This window comes from Pseudophryne corroboree, chromosome 1, assembly GCF_028390025.1.
Source record: "Pseudophryne corroboree isolate aPseCor3 chromosome 1, aPseCor3.hap2, whole genome shotgun sequence".
Classification (NCBI taxonomy): domain Eukaryota; kingdom Metazoa; phylum Chordata; class Amphibia; order Anura; family Myobatrachidae; genus Pseudophryne; species Pseudophryne corroboree.
This window is the reverse complement of record NC_086444.1, coordinates 18,533,266-18,552,357: the sequence shown is the minus strand read 5'-3', so window position 1 is coordinate 18,552,357 and position 19,092 is coordinate 18,533,266. Positions and strand designations below refer to the sequence as shown.

Sequence of the window (19,092 nt, the reverse complement as noted above, 5' to 3'; positions counted from 1 at the left end):
TCACCTAGGTGGGAGGACCGGCCGCTGGCGAGCCACAGGCAGCCGCATTGTATACTGTGTTATAGACTATGAGTTACAGTAACACCATTGTATTACCTCTGATACCCTTTCTCTGGCGTTATCTTATGTTTAATATAAAGATACCGCATTGTAGCGCTGTGCTGACGATCTATATTACACCAGAGCAGTGGAAGCGCTTTCTGCACTCGGTCACTGTCCAGCGATGGCAGGCTCACACACCCAATGCTTCCCCTATGTCTGGGGAACACAGGACCGCTGCAGGGTCAATGGTTGGAGTGCTGAGGGCTACCTGTGGTCCATCACATACATTCCACCTGAGCGCTCAGTCATCACCACCACAAAGATGTCAGACAGTGACAAGCCCGAAGCTCTGGACCCAAATGATGGTGGTCTTAGAGGTACCAGAGACGTCAGCTCTGGAGAAAGAGGTTGGTGGTCTATGCCCAGCCAGGGACATATTCCCCTTTCTTCTGTAGTAGCACGGTGGGGAAAGTCAGCAGTGAGGTAAGTTATATTGTAACCATGAAAAGCACCGATGAGACCTCCCCATCATCATTAATAGACTTCAATTCACATATGACCCGGCTTCTTATTGGGCGTTATTTGCAGCAGGTTGCCCAAATGAGGGACACAAGGATATAAATATTCACATATCAAGAGCATTCACAATACACACAATACAACAAAGATCACAACAACCTATCACACTATACCTTGTGGGAAATTCAGACCCGATCGCTGCTGTGCGTTTTCGCTCAGCAGCAATTGGGTCTAAACTGCGCATGCGTATGCCACGCAGTGCGCAGGTGCGTCGCCCCCCCCCCCCCCCCAGCGACGGGATGTACGAAGAAAGCGATCGCACTGGTGATCGCGAGAAGATTGACAGGAAGAGGGCGTTTGTGGGTGGCAAATGACCGTTTCCAGGGAGTGTCCAGAAAAACATAGGGTTGTCCAGCCGTTTGGAGGGAGGATTCCGGACGTCAGCTCCTGGCCCGGTCATCGCACGGCAAGAGTCAGTCCTGGGCTGTGCAGCTCTCTGCACTTCCGATCGCACCAGTGTACAGCGACTACCCGCTATCCCCCTGTAGGCGGTGACTACCTGATCGCAGGGAAGCAAAAAACGCCCGCTTGTGACCAGGACTGATTTAAGGTGGGTACACACTAACAGATATATCTGCATATCAATTGATCGGCAGATATATCTATGGACGGATCGAGCAGTGTGCTGTGCATACACACTGCTCGATCCGTCGGGGACTGACGTCATGAAATGGGCGGGCGTGTACACACGCCAGCCCAGTTCAGCTGTCAATCACCGCCGGCCGCCGCAGCATGTGTCGGCCGACCGCCCTGTAGACACACAGCGACGCGCCAATATATCGGTAGATATATTGGCCGTCGGCTGTGCTGCGCGGCCGACGCGATACGTCTTGACAATTCTAAATTCCTTTGTCGTATAAACAACCCTTTATGAAGCTAAGAACACTGTACGCTGTTTACTTAAGAAGTACCGTAATGGTACGCTATCTGCGTAGCGATCGCTCAGCCGTAGGCGAGACGCTCAAGCGTCACGTTCGCTCACGGCCCAGTGATCACAGGACACGTTATTGGTTATGTCTAGGGGAAAGATTCGCTGTAACGTAGCGTACGCTAGAGACCACGAGGAGGTCACCAGCGATGCAGACGCTCACAACACTATACCTTTATGTTAAACCTTATACCGATGAAATACACTGAATACCTTAATGTGAGTACAGGGTGTAAGTGCAACCTTGTGGAACCTGACTATCTACAAAGCTGCATGAGCGTCACCGACGCTCAAATGAACACTTATCACTATAGGAAATACACAGATACTGGTTTAGGTTTCCAAGGCCTATTAACTGTATTATGTCTAATATACTTGTAAAAGGGGATAACAGTACATATGATACACTACAATATAACAGAGACTTCCTAACCACAGAACTAAACAATAAATACAAAAAGACAATACTACACTGACCTAAATGCAATACGATACAATACTATAATACTATAAGGTATTTAAGAGAAAAAGAGGAGAGAGAGAGATAGAGAGAGAGAGAGAGAGATTGGCTCGCAGAAAGACAATGATTATGGAGAGAACTTACGCACAAAGGGTATGATCGCCAGCGCCTCGATATCCAGCTCCCGATTATCAGCAGATAACCGTTGATGAGAGAGTGAGAGCTGGATGTGGTCGGCCTGCCTATTTATGCTCCACACACAATGCAATCTCCTGGTCCTACAATCCCATTGTCCATTGGCCGAAGGAATTCGGCCCTGCATCATAACAAAAGGTCATAGGGTGATTCATACAGGTGGGCTGTGACGATTTCCAACAGCTCAGGTGGGTGGGAAACTGGGTTTCCCGCCGCATACCTGAGTATGTGCAAATCATAGAAATGGACATAAACTTCTTATGTCCATAACTATTCGCACGAGCGATTAATACGCTCCAAACCAACACCGGAATATTGCTAATTAAATACTCTTCCGATGGGTACCAAACACTGCAGTATGATTCCTGTTAAACCCTTCGTACGATGCAAAGAGGGATTCCTCAGCTCTGGGACATTATACTTTAACCAAACTTACAGAAACTATCAAAGGGATCATGATCTATAAACTACATTAATTGTGAACATTTGTAACTAATGAGTCGCACGCTACGATCACATAAACTCTACCGTAAATGCGCATACTGCGCGTGCGAGTGCACGCTATTGCGGGTATGCGTTTCCACGGGAGAGCGTACGCATGCGCAGCACGGACCAGTGTGCGGTGCAAATATGGCAACGTGCATTGAGACATTTTTCTGACTTTGACAGTCCACCCTTTGGCAGTCAATAATAACTGCCACAAAACATTTAAGGAGAAAAATGTAAGTCAGGGGTTAATTGATTTCCATGGTTGGGTAGGGGAGGAGAGAGGAGAAGGTGTGAAGAGGGTATGACCTAGTGAGAAAGCAGGAGCATGTGTGTATGAGTCCATGTTTGGAGGGTCATGTATCATCGTGCCGTACGTGTGGTAGATCAAGCTTCGAGGTATTGCGAAGTATACATTTGAATTCCTTCTTATCCTGTGGTACAGGTCTGTGGATGGGCTGTCAAACTTTACCGAGCTCATTTCGGCTGTAGTTGTAACAAAATGGGGATGCACATTTTAGTTGATGATACATGAATGGGGGAGGTATGTGGTTGCTGATATCTGTGCCTGAATTCCCTATCGTCTATGTGTGTCATTACCTGAGGGTTGTAGAGATGAAGATAGAGAACACTTATGAAAAATGCAATGGTATTCTATGTCAGGGAAATGTACATTCGTCGATTGAGGTCTTGATTGGTGTCGGTTGATTGGAGTCTTCTTCTTTGTGCTTTTGCTCATAAATCGTGAGTAAAGCAAACAACGTCCATGGATTTACAAAAAATGTTGGGCTTGCGTGATTTTAAAGTTCCTAGGGAAACTGGGGTACCCATGGCATTGTCCATCAAAATCTTGTATATCAGGTCGTCTGCTCTTCTTCTTTCCATCTTTCCGTTGTCGGCCCCTTGGCTCATCAAATCCTTCGTCTACGTGGGTCTTTGTACCTCGGAGGAAAACATAGAAATGGGTGAAAGACGGACCGTATACTCATTACATCATTACGTCGTGGTTTCTAGCATTGGGTCATAAATCAAATCCAGGTTAATTACAGTTTCCTCACTCCTTAAGCTCATCACTTTCGTACTTTGCTTGCACCTCATCAAAGCCTGCCCGCATCTAAATATCAATCCAATAGATATAACGACACCCAAAATACATAGGAGAAACTTTCCAACATCCATTATGACTCCTTGAGCCCAGTCTCCTAAACCGGAGAACCAATTTCGCGGGTTCAACCATGACACCCAACCAGTCAGCTCATTACCTACAGCAGCAAGGGTGAGATTGTGTTTTCGACGAAATTCCCACTTTAGTTGGAGAATATCGTCCATCTTTTGGTCTATGACCTCTACCGGATCCTCGGTGCTATTTGTGATATACGTGCAACACTTTATGCCGTACTGTGTTGCCAATGTAACACAATATCCGCCTGTTACTGCTGTAAGATAATTAAGAACCATCCTATGCTGAACTAGTTCTGTTTTGTAAGCTTGAAGTTCTCTTCCAGTGTATCTAAACGTGTCATCATACATTTCAGTGATATTATCTAATAAATTGGCGAGTGCGGAAATGTATCTATAATTCATCACACCTCGAGCGGTGCGAGTGAAATCTAACGCTACCAGAACCTGAATCCCGGTGGATTCATGGATAAGATCAGAGGCCGGATGCTCTAACCTTTCTGACAGTTGTCTTTTAACAAGGTGCTCGTAGTGAGTGTGAGTATAAGGAGCTTGGGCACCACGGTGTATGTCCTTCATTTTGTCATGTGTAACAGTCATCACTTCAGGCAATACTTTTCCAATATAACACAATCCTTCAGAGTTTGGGGCAAGCCACTTGTACGCCTTTCTCCCGCATATGAAATATGCATCATCGGGGAGAACATAAGGGACGGAGAAGGACATGACCATGTTACAAACCTTCCAGGTGAAATCTCCTGACCCTAATTCTTCCATCTGTCTAATGCACGTATCAGTTTGTACGATATGTGCACAGTATCCTGGTGATACCTCTCCAACTCTAGTAATCCTATTTCCTAAGGTATATCGATACCGGAAAGATTTTCCTCTACTGGCTATGTGGCGTACGAGCTCTGTATCTGTAGGCATTCTATCTGCTCTGTGTGAAAAGGTCATGGTAAGGTTGCTCCATGACACTTCCCAATTTCCCGGTTTTCTGGGATTGGAGATGTTAAAACATATGAGGGACCTATCCACATGGTATTGGTGGAGCTTCAAACTAGGAGGGCTGGAGATGTTAAACCTCCGGTCCACCGGTCTCCCACCACTTAGCTCAAGTACCTCCCCTAACGTTAAAGGAAATGGTACTAGCCCTGATTTGCTGTGACCCTGAGGTACTTGAGAGCATACCCAACAATCTGTTTGGTTCAACACGTTACCCACTAGAGAGTGATAGTCACTCAATGGATGCCGGTCCATATGGATATTAAAACTAGATTGGCATTTCTTTATGCATCCATCTTCAACCAGATTATCACAGAGCCTACAGATACAATTTTCCTCAGCTAACAATCCATCACAATTTCTTCTATCGGATCGTTTTCTGATACTCGCCTTTGCTTGTTGGCTTGGTTGATCTTGGAAAACTACGCCTCCATCATCATAATCGGAACCCATTCCAGAACCTCTCTCGACCTCTATGGTACTCTCGCCGGAACAGACTGCTCTGGTCAACATCATGGTTAACATCAAAATCCGGATTACAGTCTCTTGGGGCAAGTCCATCTTTGAGGAGGAAATAGAGAAGAATGAGAAGGGGGAAAAAGAAATTTTAAGGGAGAGGGGATGGGAAGTGGAGAAAACAATAAAAGGGAGAGGGGAGTCGACAGCTGCTTTCGGTCTTCAAGGCTCAGGTGCCGCCTCAGTCCTCCTGGAACAGACACTCTAGTGATACAACCTCTACCGTCTGTTCCTTATCACGGGACTTCTCTGGATCAGCAACCTTCTTGCAGTGGGATGAATGGACCCAAGTCTCTCTCTCAGCAACCTTCAATGCTGTGGTGCTAGTCAATAAGACCTGGTATGGTCCTTCCCATCTATCAATAAGACAACCTGAGCGTAGAAAATTTCGTATCATTACATAATCCCCAGGTTCAATGTCATGACAATTACTATCTGGTAAATCAGGAATCACCAACTTCAGATTATCATTTTGATTCTTCAACTGCTTACTCATATTAATTAAGTACTTTACAGTTACTTCATTGTTACATTTCAAATCATCCTGAGGGTTAATCATGACATGCGGTTGTCGACCAAACAGAATTTCAAAAGGAGACAGATTAAGAGGGGACCTGGGAGTGGTTCTGATACTATACAAAACAATGGGTAAAGCTTCTGGCCACGTCAATCCTGTCTCTGCCATTACTTTACTCAATTTATTTTTAATAGTGCTGTTCACTCTTTCGACCTTCGCACTCGCCTGTGGACGGTACGGAGTGTGCAGCTTGCTATCAATTCCCATCAACTTACACATTCCTTGGAAGACATCACCTGTAAAATGGGTACCCCTATCGCTTTCAATGATTCTAGGGATACCATATCTACATACAAATTCCTGCACAATTTTCTTAGCTGTAAACATAGCGGTATTTGTAGCTGCTGGAAAAGCTTCGACCCAATTTGAGAAAACATCTATACAGACAAGTACATACTTTAAATTTCTACATGGGGGCAATTGAATGAAGTCAATTTGTATTACTTGGAAAGGGCCGCCGGCAGGTGGGATATGGGATGGTTCTGTAGGTATTGCCTTTCCAATATTCTTTCTCAGACAGGTAAGGCATGACATTGCTCTTTTACTAGCATGAGAGGAGAATCCTGGGGCGCACCAGTATGCTCTTACCAATTTGCACATCCCCTCCTTGCCTAGATGAGTCAGCCCGTGAGCTGCTTCAGCCAGACACGGAAGGTATGCCCTGGGGGCCACTGGTTTACCATGTCCATCCGTCCAGAGCCCTGAGGACTCCTGGCCATATCCCTTTGCCTTCCAGACTGCTCTCTCCTGAGTGGAACACAAATTCTGCATTTCACACAACTTTTGTGTGTTGATGGTATTAAATACCATCAGTTGTGTGGTGTCTGTCCGTATGGGGGTAGCAGCTGCAAGCTTTGCAGCTTCGTCTGCTCGGCTGTTACCAAGGGATACTGGGTCTTGGCTATATGTATGTGCTTTACATTTGATAACAGCCACTCTGTCGGGTTCCTGTATCGCTGTTAGAAGCCTTTTTATATGAGCTGCATGCGCTATCGGTGTGCCAGCTGCCGTCATGAAATTTCTGAGCCGCCATAGGGCTCCGAAATCATGGACTACCCCGAACGCGTATCTAGAATCGGTGTAGATATTGGCAGACTTACCCTTAGCCAATTCACATGCTCTGGTTAGGGCGACCAGTTCAGCAACCTGGGCTGAGTGAGGTGGGCCTAGCGGTTCCGCTTCTATGGTGTCTTGGTCATCTACGACTGCGTATCCAGTACACAAGTCTCCCGAGTCTGACTGTCTGTGACAACTACCGTCCGTGTAGAACGTGAGTTCTGCATCTTCTAGTGGATTGTCACTGATGTCAGGCCTTGCGGTAAAATTTTGGGTCAAATATTCCATACAATCATGTGTATCTTCCTTTGCATTAAATCCTCCTTCCCCATCACTCTCACCTCCCACCCTTTGTGCCTGTCCAGGCACACCTGGGAGAAATGTTGCAGGGTTTAATGCGCTGCATCTCCTTATGGTGATGTTTACTGGGGCCATTAATGCCAATTCCCATCTCGTAAACCTTGCTGATGAGACATGTCTGGTTTGGGCAGAATTCAATAAGGCCGATACCGCATGTGGTGTATGGATTGTGAGGTTGTGGCCTAGCACGACATCTTCGCTTTTCGTCACTAGCAATGCTATCGCCGCAACGCTACGCAAGCATGTGGGGAGGGATCGCGCTACCGTGTCTAGCTGAGCGCTGTAGTATGCAATTGGCCTGCTGGCATCACCGTGTTTTTGTGTTAGTACACCTGCTGCGCACCCAGCACTTTCTGTTCCGTATAGTTCAAAGGGTTTCCCATAGTCTGGCATACCTAGTGCTGGTGCCTGCGTTAGGCACTGTTTGAGTCTCTCAAATGCTGTTTCAGATTCGTCTGTATGCGAAATCCGATCAGGTTTGTTTGAGGAGACCATTTCCTGCAAAGGTAGTGCCAATATGGAAAACCCTGGGATCCAATTACGGCAATACCCACACATTCCTAAAAACGTCCTGATCTGTTGCTGGGTTTGTGGCAGTGTCATGTCTCTAATGGCTTGGATTCTATCAGCGGTCAGGTGTCTCAGTCCTTGTGTTAGACAGTGTCCCAAATATTTTACCTTAGTCTGGCATAATTGCAACTTGTCTTTGGAAACCTTGTGACCTGTGTCTGAAAGATGAAACAGGAGCTGTTTCGTATCCTTCAGGGATGCCTCCAGTGAATCTGAACACAGTAATAAATCGTCCACATACTGTATCAATACTGATCCACTGTCTGGTTGGAAAGACTGTAAACAATCATGCAAAGCCTGAGAAAATATACTTGGACTATCTATGAAACCTTGGGGTAACCGAGTCCACGTGTATTGGACTCCTCTGTATGTGAATGCAAACAAATATTGGCTGTCAGGGTGCAGAGGTACCGAAAAGAAAGCGGAGCAGAGGTCAATAACAGTGAAAAATTTGGCAGTGGGAGGAATTTGCATTAGGATGACAGCTGGATTAGGCACTACGGGGAACTGACTCTCAACTATTTTGTTAATCCCCCTTAGATCCTGCACTAGCCTGTAACCCCTCCCCCCACTCTTTTTAACAGGGAAGATGGGACTATTTGCGGTGCTGGACGTTCTTACTAGAATGCCCTGTTGTAGCAAGCGCTCTATTACGGGAAAAACTCCTAACTCCACCTCTGGCTTCAGAGGATACTGTGGGATTTTTGGAGCTATCCTACCTTCTTTTACTTGTACTACTACTGGAGCTACGTTTGCCATTAATCCAGTGTCCTGTCCATCTTTTGTCCAAAGTGACTCTGGTATCTGAGATGTCATCTCTTCTACCTGGGATGGGTTCCTATTTGTCATAATGGTGTGTGACATTAATTTTGATGGGGAGTCTAACATGTCTCGTACTTCCTGAGCGTGATTCTCAGGGATGTCCAAGAATACACCTTCAGGAGTACAATAAATGACGCAACCCATTTTACATAGTAAGTCTCTTCCCAGGAGATTAGTTGGTGCAGATGCAGCCAGCAAAAAGGAATGCTTGGTATGCAAAGGCCCTATTGTAATCTCGGCTGGTTTGCTAACAGGGTAGTGCTGGACTACTCCTGTTACTCCCATGGCTGGAATCGTCCTACCAGTGGTTCTCATGCCCACTGTCGAATTTATCACTGACTTGGCCGCCCCTGTGTCTACAAGAAAGTTTAAAGTTTTACCGGCTACATTGATTGCAATCTCTGGTTCGCTTCCAAGACTGGCAATCAATTTAACTGGTTGCAGATTACAGGTATGGCCACACCCCTATTGGGTATGCTGACCTCCCTGAATCCCGCTGGCAGCAACTACTTGTGAGGGAGTTAGCTGGGAACTACCAGAGGCATGCCAATCTCTGTTTGGGGGATATCTTTTTGTTTCCCCTGTATGTGGCTCAAAACTCCGCCTCTGTGGACCCTGCTCCCAATGTCGTGTGTTGTGTTGTTGTCTAGGGGGTTGAAAAGATCTTTGTACATTTCTTACTCTACAGTCTCGTGCAAAGTGTCCTGGTTTGTTACAAGAAAAACATGTTATTACACTTGCCTTACCCACAGGATTCGGTGGTACATACGCAGGCTGCCTTGTGGTCAGCGCCTGTATACTTACGGACATCAACTTATCACTTTGCGACTCCCTGTGCCTAGTGATATTTCTGTCGTGATCAATAGCAGCCTCTCTCAAGGTGGACACTGACAGACCTCGCCAACATGGCTGCGTGGTCTGTACCCTAGCTTTTAATGTTTCTTTCAAACCATCCATCAGTACAGATACTGCTACTTCTCGATGGTTTGGGTTGGTCTTAATGTCTTCTATACCAGTGTACTTTGCCATTTCTAATAGTGCCCGGTGAAAATATTCTGTTGCCGTTTCGGACTCCTTTTGCTTAATGGAAAATATTTTATTCCATTTAACAACGGCTGGGAAATACTCTTTTAGCTGTAAATTTATCCTTTTTACATTATCCTTGTTGTACACGTCTGTAAGCGGTACATCTTTATCCAATGCACAATCAGCTAAAAACTGAGTTGCATCAACATTGGAAGGTAAACAAGCTCTTAGCAGTATCTGCCAATCCTTGTTGTTGGGTTCTACCGTGTTACCTAAATCCCTGATGTATTTTTGGCTAGCAACTAAATCCTTCCTGGGGTCAGGAAATTCGGACACTATTGTTCTTAATTCCATTCTGGAAAATGGAGTGTACATGGCAATGTTCCTTATGGGAGTGGCTCCAGAGATATCTGTTTTTCCATTGGGGACTGCTATTACCCTTACAGGAGCAATTCTAACAGCCTCTTCCTGTGTAGATTCTACAGCTTGTTGTGGTACAATTGTTTCAGTGTAGTGCATGGTGCCGTACTTACCCGTTGACACGACCTCACCTATCCCTCCGCTAGGGGCTTTCACTAATCTCGTGGGTGTCGCTGTGCCTACTGTGGTCTCTGCTATGGTGGCTGCAAGAGAGAGAGCTGAAATTGTTGCTGAATCGTCTTCTTGATCACACTCCTGAGGAAGGTTCAAAACAGGGTACATCTTGCACGGGTTAATACTTGCATGAGTTATTTGGTTAACATCATTAACATTTACAGTGTTACTAAGAGTTTGTGTTTTACAACCCAGTGCGTTTCTCTCCGCAATCAACTTCTCTCCTGCAATGTATGGTGGAGGAGGAGCTGTGGCAATCAACTTCCTGACTGCCCCAGATCCCGCCGCCAGAGCCAAACCTCTCTGTATCTCACCTTCCTGGTGCCATAACTGTAAATAATCATGATGCTGAATTCGTCTCTTTGCTGATTTTACGAGACATATCCTCCTCCTTAAATTTTGTAACACTTCTGGACTGAAGCTACCTATTCTTGGGAATTTGTCCCTGTCTTGTACAGTCATTCTCTCCCATTCATCACATAAAGATTCGGTGTGAATTCCATATTTTTCACACATTACATATCGTGCCGACCCAACTGGTCGGTTCACAGAATCAACCTGAACCAGGGTTGATCGCCCCCTACCTGAGCAACTGGCCCCCATAGTCTGCAGGTGTTGCTTAGTCCTCCTTGGATCTCTGTATCAAGGTTTTCAGCAAGCCTTTTCAGACAACCAAATTACTCCACAGTAGGCCGGCGGTGGCGGTTTACCGAGTACCCCACTCACTCGCCCACCTCGACCAATACGACCTGATCACACCGACGTGGTGCTGGCGTACTCGATACAGGGCCCCTATGGAACCTTCAGTTTACTGGAACATATGAGGGTTACCCGCAGGACACTTACTCTTTCCAGTAAAGGTGGGGTTGTTAGATAGTTCCTGAGTGACCAGCGAACTTCCCTTCCAAAAATAAAAAATTACACAAATCACGTCAGAATGTACAAATAGCGTTTGTGACCACTTTACTCTAATGGTATTAGGTCAGATCACTAACTACTGCACACAATTACGTGCGGTCCAATCGTTCAGTACACGAGCACTACTTGTCATGTACTGAAAGATCAATGGAATCGATGTTTCCGGCCGCGATTCCTTCAGCAAGAGCTTATGGCCTATATGGGTTCTGCACCAACACCCCAGGCGTTGTGCCACTGGACTTTTATAGCGGACCTTTTTACCTTATGACCTCCTGGTCTTGTTACCTTACCTTATGGTCCGCTATACTCTAATGCTCAAATATTATTTAACCAGGGATGCCTCCCTGGCCACCGTATATGTCACTTACACGTATGTCCCTTGACGAGTACCCGGCTTTCCTTTTGGTTCCACCTTAAAGTTATATAAACTTTTGTATACAAAACACACTCACTCAACACATGTACACTTTGTTTCTATATCTATTTCTGCGCAGAAATTGTCTTCAGGCCAAGAGTGTTACCAATTAGGAGCAGGATCTGTTAAACTAAATTTCAGATTTTCTAAAAACAGATTTGCGTTATTTACCGCTTCGCGTTATCTACCGCTGTGCGATACTTATCGCCTTGCGCTAATTATCGCTTTGCGCTAATTCAACTTTTTCGTGACTTGAGCTACGTGAGCGTAACCGGACGCTACGTTGCGTAATGTACGCTGCGTGCGTCTGCCTTTTGGATTGCGTACGCTAGTCTTTGTTAGCGACACGTGTACGCAATGCAAAGGATCCACCGTAACACAATATATTTTTTATCAATGTAGATGATCCCTGATCATCTACCGCAATCCACACTGACTGCCTTGTATCTCAGACAAACCGTGTGTTTGTTCTATACTTTAACTATTACCTTTACTATGAAATAACAGCAAATCTCTTCTTAGCACTTTCTATCAACTATAAAATTTTGGCAAACAGGAATAGTGATATACGAAAAAAATGAAATACACAAGTGAAAAGAAATGCAGGTATGTATGCGTACGCAAGACAAAAGAAAAATAAACAGTTTTAAAAAGACACAAGCGTTTTGTTCTTACTTCCGGTTACCGGGTTCCTTCAGCACTCTTTGTCTAAGCGAAGCAGACGCTTATCCCGTCAGCAACTGCGAGATAACCTCCCACCCTTTTGCTGGGGGATAATGTCTGCTGATCTACCTAGTGCAGATGTGAAAAGGACCGGACGAGCCCGCAATTGACAATTCTAAATTCCTTTGTCGTATAAACAACCCTTTATGAAGCTAAGAACACTGTACGCTGTTTACTTAAGAAGTACCGTAATGGTACGCTATCTGCGTAGCGATCGCTCAGCCGTAGGCGAGACGCTCAAGCGTCACGTTCGCTCACGGCCCAGTGATCACAGGACACGTTATTGGTTATGTCTAGGGGAAAGATTCGCTGTAACGTAGCGTACGCTAGAGACCACGAGGAGGTCACCAGCGATGCAGACGCTCACAACACTATACCTTTATGTTAAACCTTATACCGATGAAATACACTGAATACCTTAATGTGAGTACAGGGTGTAAGTGCAACCTTGTGGAACCTGACTATCTACAAAGCTGCATGAGCGTCACCGACGCTCAAATGAACACTTATCACTATAGGAAATACACAGATACTGGTTTAGGTTTCCAAGGCCTATTAACTGTATTATGTCTAATATACTTGTAAAAGGGGATAACAGTACATATGATACACTACAATATAACAGAGACTTCCTAACCACAGAACTAAACAATAAATACAAAAAGACAATACTACACTGACCTAAATGCAATACGATACAATACTATAATACTATAAGGTATTTAAGAGAAAAAGAGGAGAGAGAGAGATAGAGAGAGAGAGAGAGAGATTGGCTCGCAGAAAGACAATGATTATGGAGAGAACTTACGCACAAAGGGTATGATCGCCAGCGCCTCGATATCCAGCTCCCGATTATCAGCAGATAACCGTTGATGAGAGAGTGAGAGCTGGATGTGGTCGGCCTGCCTATTTATGCTCCACACACAATGCAATCTCCTGGTCCTACAATCCCATTGTCCATTGGCCGAAGGAATTCGGCCCTGCATCATAACAAAAGGTCATAGGGTGATTCATACAGGTGGGCTGTGACGATTTCCAACAGCTCAGGTGGGTGGGAAACTGGGTTTCCCGCCGCATACCTGAGTATGTGCAAATCATAGAAATGGACATAAACTTCTTATGTCCATAACTATTCGCACGAGCGATTAATACGCTCCAAACCAACACCGGAATATTGCTAATTAAATACTCTTCCGATGGGTACCAAACACTGCAGTATGATTCCTGTTAAACCCTTCGTACGATGCAAAGAGGGATTCCTCAGCTCTGGGACATTATACTTTAACCAAACTTACAGAAACTATCAAAGGGATCATGATCTATAAACTACATTAATTGTGAACATTTGTAACTAATGAGTCGCACGCTACGATCACATAAACTCTACCGTAAATGCGCATACTGCGCGTGCGAGTGCACGCTATTGCGGGTATGCGCTTCCACGGGAGAGCGTACGCATGCGCAGCACGGACCAGTGTGCGGTGCAAATATGGCAACGTGCATTGAGACATTTTTCTGACTTTGACAGTCTGTGAACGACGGAGTTCACAGACGTATCGGCCGTAAACACTGGCCGACGGTCCCGCGATATATCGACCAGTGTGTACGGGCCTCTAGGCCCCGTATGCAGTACAGAGTTCTATGACACGCAGTGATATGTACAGGGGATTATACTGGGACACACATTGATACTGTGTAACAAATACAAGAAACTATTACTTCTGTGTAACAGTCACATCTGCTCAATCCTGAGACTCAGCTTAAGGGGGATATTCAATTATCCCCGGTAAAACATCGGATCCAAAAAACGGCCATTTTTCTGACTTTTTTTCAGTTTCATCGATTTTTGGATCGCCTGTAAAAATAAAAAAAAACCTTCTCCCGAAGACACACAGGTTAAGGGGGATATCCAATTAGTCCAGGTAATTTACCGGTGCTAATTGTCCCACCGGGGGCTATCTAATTAGCCCTGATAAGCCACGGCACGCGCCAGTCCGAAAACGTGGCTGTTTCACATGAAAACACACAGATTTCACTGAACCCGTGTGTTTTCGGGAGAAGGGGTTTTTTTATTTGTTTTTTTTTTTTCAGGTGATCCATCTGGATAGCCTGTAAAAAAAAAAATTGGTGAAACATTGGAACAAAGTCTGAAAAACGCACCCGATGTTTTACCGGGGATAATTGGATATCCCCCTAAATATTGATTACAAAAATGTGAAACTTTTCCCGTTTACCAAGTTTAATTCTATATCATATAACTGGTCACCATACCTTCACCTTTTACAGAGACCCCCTGCCGCTCATCAGTCCCCGTCCCCAAATACTGGTCACCTTACCTTCATCTCGCCATAGAGACCCCCTGCCTCACATCAGTCCCCGTCCCCAAATACTGGTCACCTTACCTTCACCTCCCCATAGAGACCCCCTGCCTCACATCAGTCCCTGTCCCCTAATACTGGTCACCTTACCTTCACCTCCCCATAGAGACCCCCTGCCTCACATCAGTCCATGTCCCCTAATACTGGTCACCTTACCTTCACGTCGCCATAGACAGTCCCCTGCCGCACATCAGTCCCCGTCCCCAAATACTGGTCACCTTACCTTCACCTCCCCATAGAGCCCCCTGCTACACATCAGTCCCTGTCCCCTAATACTGGTCACCTTACCTTCACCTCCCCATAGAGCCCCCTGCTACACATCAGTCCCTGTCCCCTAATACTGGTCACCTTACCTTCACCTCCCCATAGAGCCCCCTGCTACACATCAGTCCCTGTCCCCTAATACTGGTCACCTTACCTTCACCTCCCCATAGAGCCCCCTGCTACACATCAGTCCCTGTCCCCTAATACTGGTCACCTTACCTTCACCTCCCCATAGAGACCCCCTGCTACACATCAGTCCCTGTCCCCTAATACTGGTCACCTTACCTTCACCTCCCCATAGAGCCCCCTGCTACACATCAGTCCCTGTCCCCTAATACTGGTCACCTTACCTTCACCTCCCCATAGAGCCCCCTGCTACACATCAGTCCCTGTCCCCTAATACTGGTCACCTTACCTTCACCTCCCCATAGAGCCCCCTGCTACACATCAGTCCCTGTCCCCTAATACTGGTCACCTTACCTTCACCTCCCCATAGAGCCCCCTGCTACACATCAGTCCCTGTCCCCTAATACTGGTCACCTTACCTTCACCTCCCCATAGAGCCCCCTGCTACACATCAGTCCCTGTCCCCTAATACTGGTCACCTTACCTTCACCTCCCCATAGAGCCCCCTGCTACACATCAGTCCCTGTCCCCTAATACTGGTCACCTTACCTTCACCTCCCCATAGAGCCCCCTGCCTCACATCAGTCCCTGTCCCCTAATACTGGTCACCTTACCTTCACCTCCCCATAGAGCCCCCTGCTACACATCAGTCCCTGTCCCCTAATACTGGTCACCTTACCTTCACCTCCCCATACACAGTCCCCTGCCGCACATCAGTCCCTGTCCCTAATACTGGTCACCTTACCTTCACCTCCCCATAGAGCAGGCATGTCCAAACTGTGGCCCTCCAGCTACACATCCCAGCATGCCCTGATACAGCTTTAGCATTTTCTGAGAGCAAAACTGTGTCAGGGCATGCTGGAATATGTAGTTTCACAACAGCTAGAAGGCTGCAGTTTGGACATGCCTGCCATACATCAGTCCCTGTCCCTAATACTGGTCACCTTACCTTCACCTCCCCATAGAGACCCCCTGCCGCACATCAGTCCCTGTCCCCTAATACTGGTCACCTTACCTTCACCTCCCCATAGAGACCCCCTGCCGCACATCAGTCCCTGTCCCCTAATACTGGTCACCTTACCTTCACCTCCCCATAGAGCCCCCTGCCTCACATCAGTCCCTGTCCCTAATACTGGTCACCTTACCTTCACCTCCCCATAGAGCCCCCCTGTCTCACATCAGTCCCTGTCCCTAATACTGGTCACCTTACCTTCACCTCCCCATAGAGACCCCCTGCCACACATCAGTCCCTGTCCCCAAATACTGGTCACCTTACCTTCACCTCGCCATAGAGCCCCCTGCCTCACATCAGTCCCCGTCCCTAATACTGGTCACCTTACCTTCACCTCGCCAAAGAGCCCCCTGCCTCACATCAGTCCCTGTCCCCTAATACTGGTCACCTTACCTTCACCTCCCCATAGAGCCCCCTGCCTCACATCAGTCCCTGTCCCTAATACTGGTCACCCTACCTTCACCTCGCCATAAAGACCCCCTGTCTCACATCAGTCCCTGTCCCTAATACTGGTCACCTTACCTTCACGTTCCCATAGAGACCCCCTGCTGCACATCAGTCCCTGTCCCCTAATACTGGTCACCTTACCTTCACCTCCCCATAGAGACCCCCTGCCTCATATCAGTCCCTGTCCCTAATACTGGTCACCTTACCTTCACCTCGCCATAGAGACCCCCTGCCACACATCAGTCCCTGTCCCCTAATACTGGTCACCTTACCTTCACCTCCCCATAGAGACCCCCTGCCGCACATCAGTCCATGTCCCCTAATACTGGTCACCTTACCTTCACCTCCCCATAGACAGTCCCCTGCCGCACATCAGTCCATGTCCCCTAATACTGGTCACCTTACCTTCACCTCCCCATAGACAGTCCCCTGCCGCACATCAGTCCATGTCCCCTAATACTGGTCACCTTACCTTCACCTCCCCATAGAGACCCCCTGCCGCACATCAGTCCCTGTCCCCTAATACTGGTCACCTTACCTTCACCTCCCCATAGAGTGTCCCCTGCTGCACATCAGTCCCTGTCACCTAATACTGGTCACCTTACCTTCACCTCCCCATAGACACCCCCTGCCGCACATCAGTCCCTGTCCCCTAATACTGGTCACCTTACCTTCACCTCCCCATAGACAGTCCACTGCCGCACATCAGTCCCTGTCACCTAATACTGGTCACCTTACCTTCACCTCCCCATACACAGTCCCCTGCAGCACATCAGTCCCTGTCCCCTAATACTGGTCACCTTACCTTCACCTCCCCATACAGACCCCCTGCCGCACATCAGTCCCTGTCCCTAATACTGGTCACCTTACCTTCACCTCCCCATAGAGACCCCCTGCCTCATATCAGTCCCTGTCCCTAATACCGGTCACCTTACCTTCACCTCCCCATAGAGACCCCCTGCCACACATCAGTCCCTGTCCCCTAATACTGGTCACCTTACCTTCACCTCCCCATAGAGACCCCCTGCCACACATCAGTCCCTGTCCCTAATACTGGTCACCTTACCTTCACCTCCCCATAGAGTGTCCCCTGCCGCACATCAGTCCCTGTCCCTAATACTGGTCACCTTACCTTCACCTCCCCATAGAGACCCCCTGTCTCACATCAGTCCCTGTCCCTAATACTGGTCACCTTACCTTCACCTCGCCATAGAGCCCCCTGCCTCACATCAGTCCCTGTCCCTAATACTGGTCACCTTACCTTCACCTCCCCATAGAGACCCCCTGCCGCACATCAGTCCCTGTCCCTAATACTGGTCACCTTACCTTCACCTCCCCATAGAGAGCCCCCTGCCGCACATCAGTCCCTGTCCCTAATACCGGTCACCTTACCTTCACCTCCCCATAGAGACCCCCTGCCGCACATCAGTCCCTGTCCCTAATACTGGTCACCTTACCTTCACCTCCCCATAGACAGTCACCTGCCGCACATCAGTCCATGTCCCCTAATACTGGTCACCTTACCTTCACCTCCCCATAGACAGTCCCCTGCCGCACATCAGTCCATGTCCCCTAATACTGGTCACCTTACCTTCACCTCCCCATAGAGACCCTCTGCCGCACATCAGTCCCTGTGTCCCTAATACTGGTCACCTTACCTTCACCTCCCCATAGAGGGCCCCCTGCCACACATCAGTCCCTGTCCCTAATACCGGTCACCTTACCTTCACCTCCCAAATAGAGACCCCCTGCCGCATATCAGTCCCTGTTCCCTAATACTGGGCATCTTACCTTCACCTCCCCATAGAGACCACCCTGCCACACATCAGTCCCTGTCCCCTAATACTGGTCACTTTACCTTCACCTCCCCATAGAGACCACCCTGCTGCACATCAGTCCCTGTCCCCTAATACTGGTCACCTTACCTTCACCTCCCCATAGAGTGTCCCCTGCCGCACATCAGTCCATGTCCCCTAATACTGGTCACCTTACCTTCACCTCCCCATAGAGTGTCCCCTGCCGCATATCAGTCCCTGTCACCTAAAACTGGTCACCTTACCTTCACCTCCCCATTGACAGTCCCCTGCAGCACATCAGTCCATGTCCCCTAATACTGGTCACCTTACCTTCACCTCCCCATAGAGACCCCCTGCCGCACATCAGTCCCTGTCCCCTAATACTGGTCACCTTACCTTCACCTCCCCATAGACAGTCCTCTGCCGCACATCAGTCCATGTCCCCTAATACTGGTCACCTTACCTTCACCTCCCCATAGAGTGTCCCCTGCCGCACATCAGTCCCTGTCCCTAATACTGGTCACCTTACCTTCACCTCGCCATAGAGACCCCCTGCCACACATCAGTCCCTGTCCCCTAATACTGGTCACCTTACCTTCACCTCCCCATAGAGACCCC

At 47.5% G+C, this 19,092-nt stretch overlaps 1 protein-coding gene across 4 annotated transcripts in view; it reads right to left on the bottom strand.

The window, feature by feature from the left end:
* LOC135053777 (interleukin-11 receptor subunit alpha-like) overlaps window positions 1-19,092 on the bottom strand; it is a 239,034-nt gene that overhangs the window by 137,645 nt on the left and 82,297 nt on the right. The window contains exon 1 of one of the 4 annotated variants that reach the window (XM_063957506.1): window positions 17,217-17,231. The exons of the other annotated variants lie outside the window; for them this stretch is intronic. The gene's annotated coding sequence lies outside the window, so the exon portion shown is untranslated. Of the gene's footprint in view, window positions 1-17,216; window positions 17,232-19,092 lie in introns of those variants that run through there. 4 annotated transcript variants of the gene reach the window in all.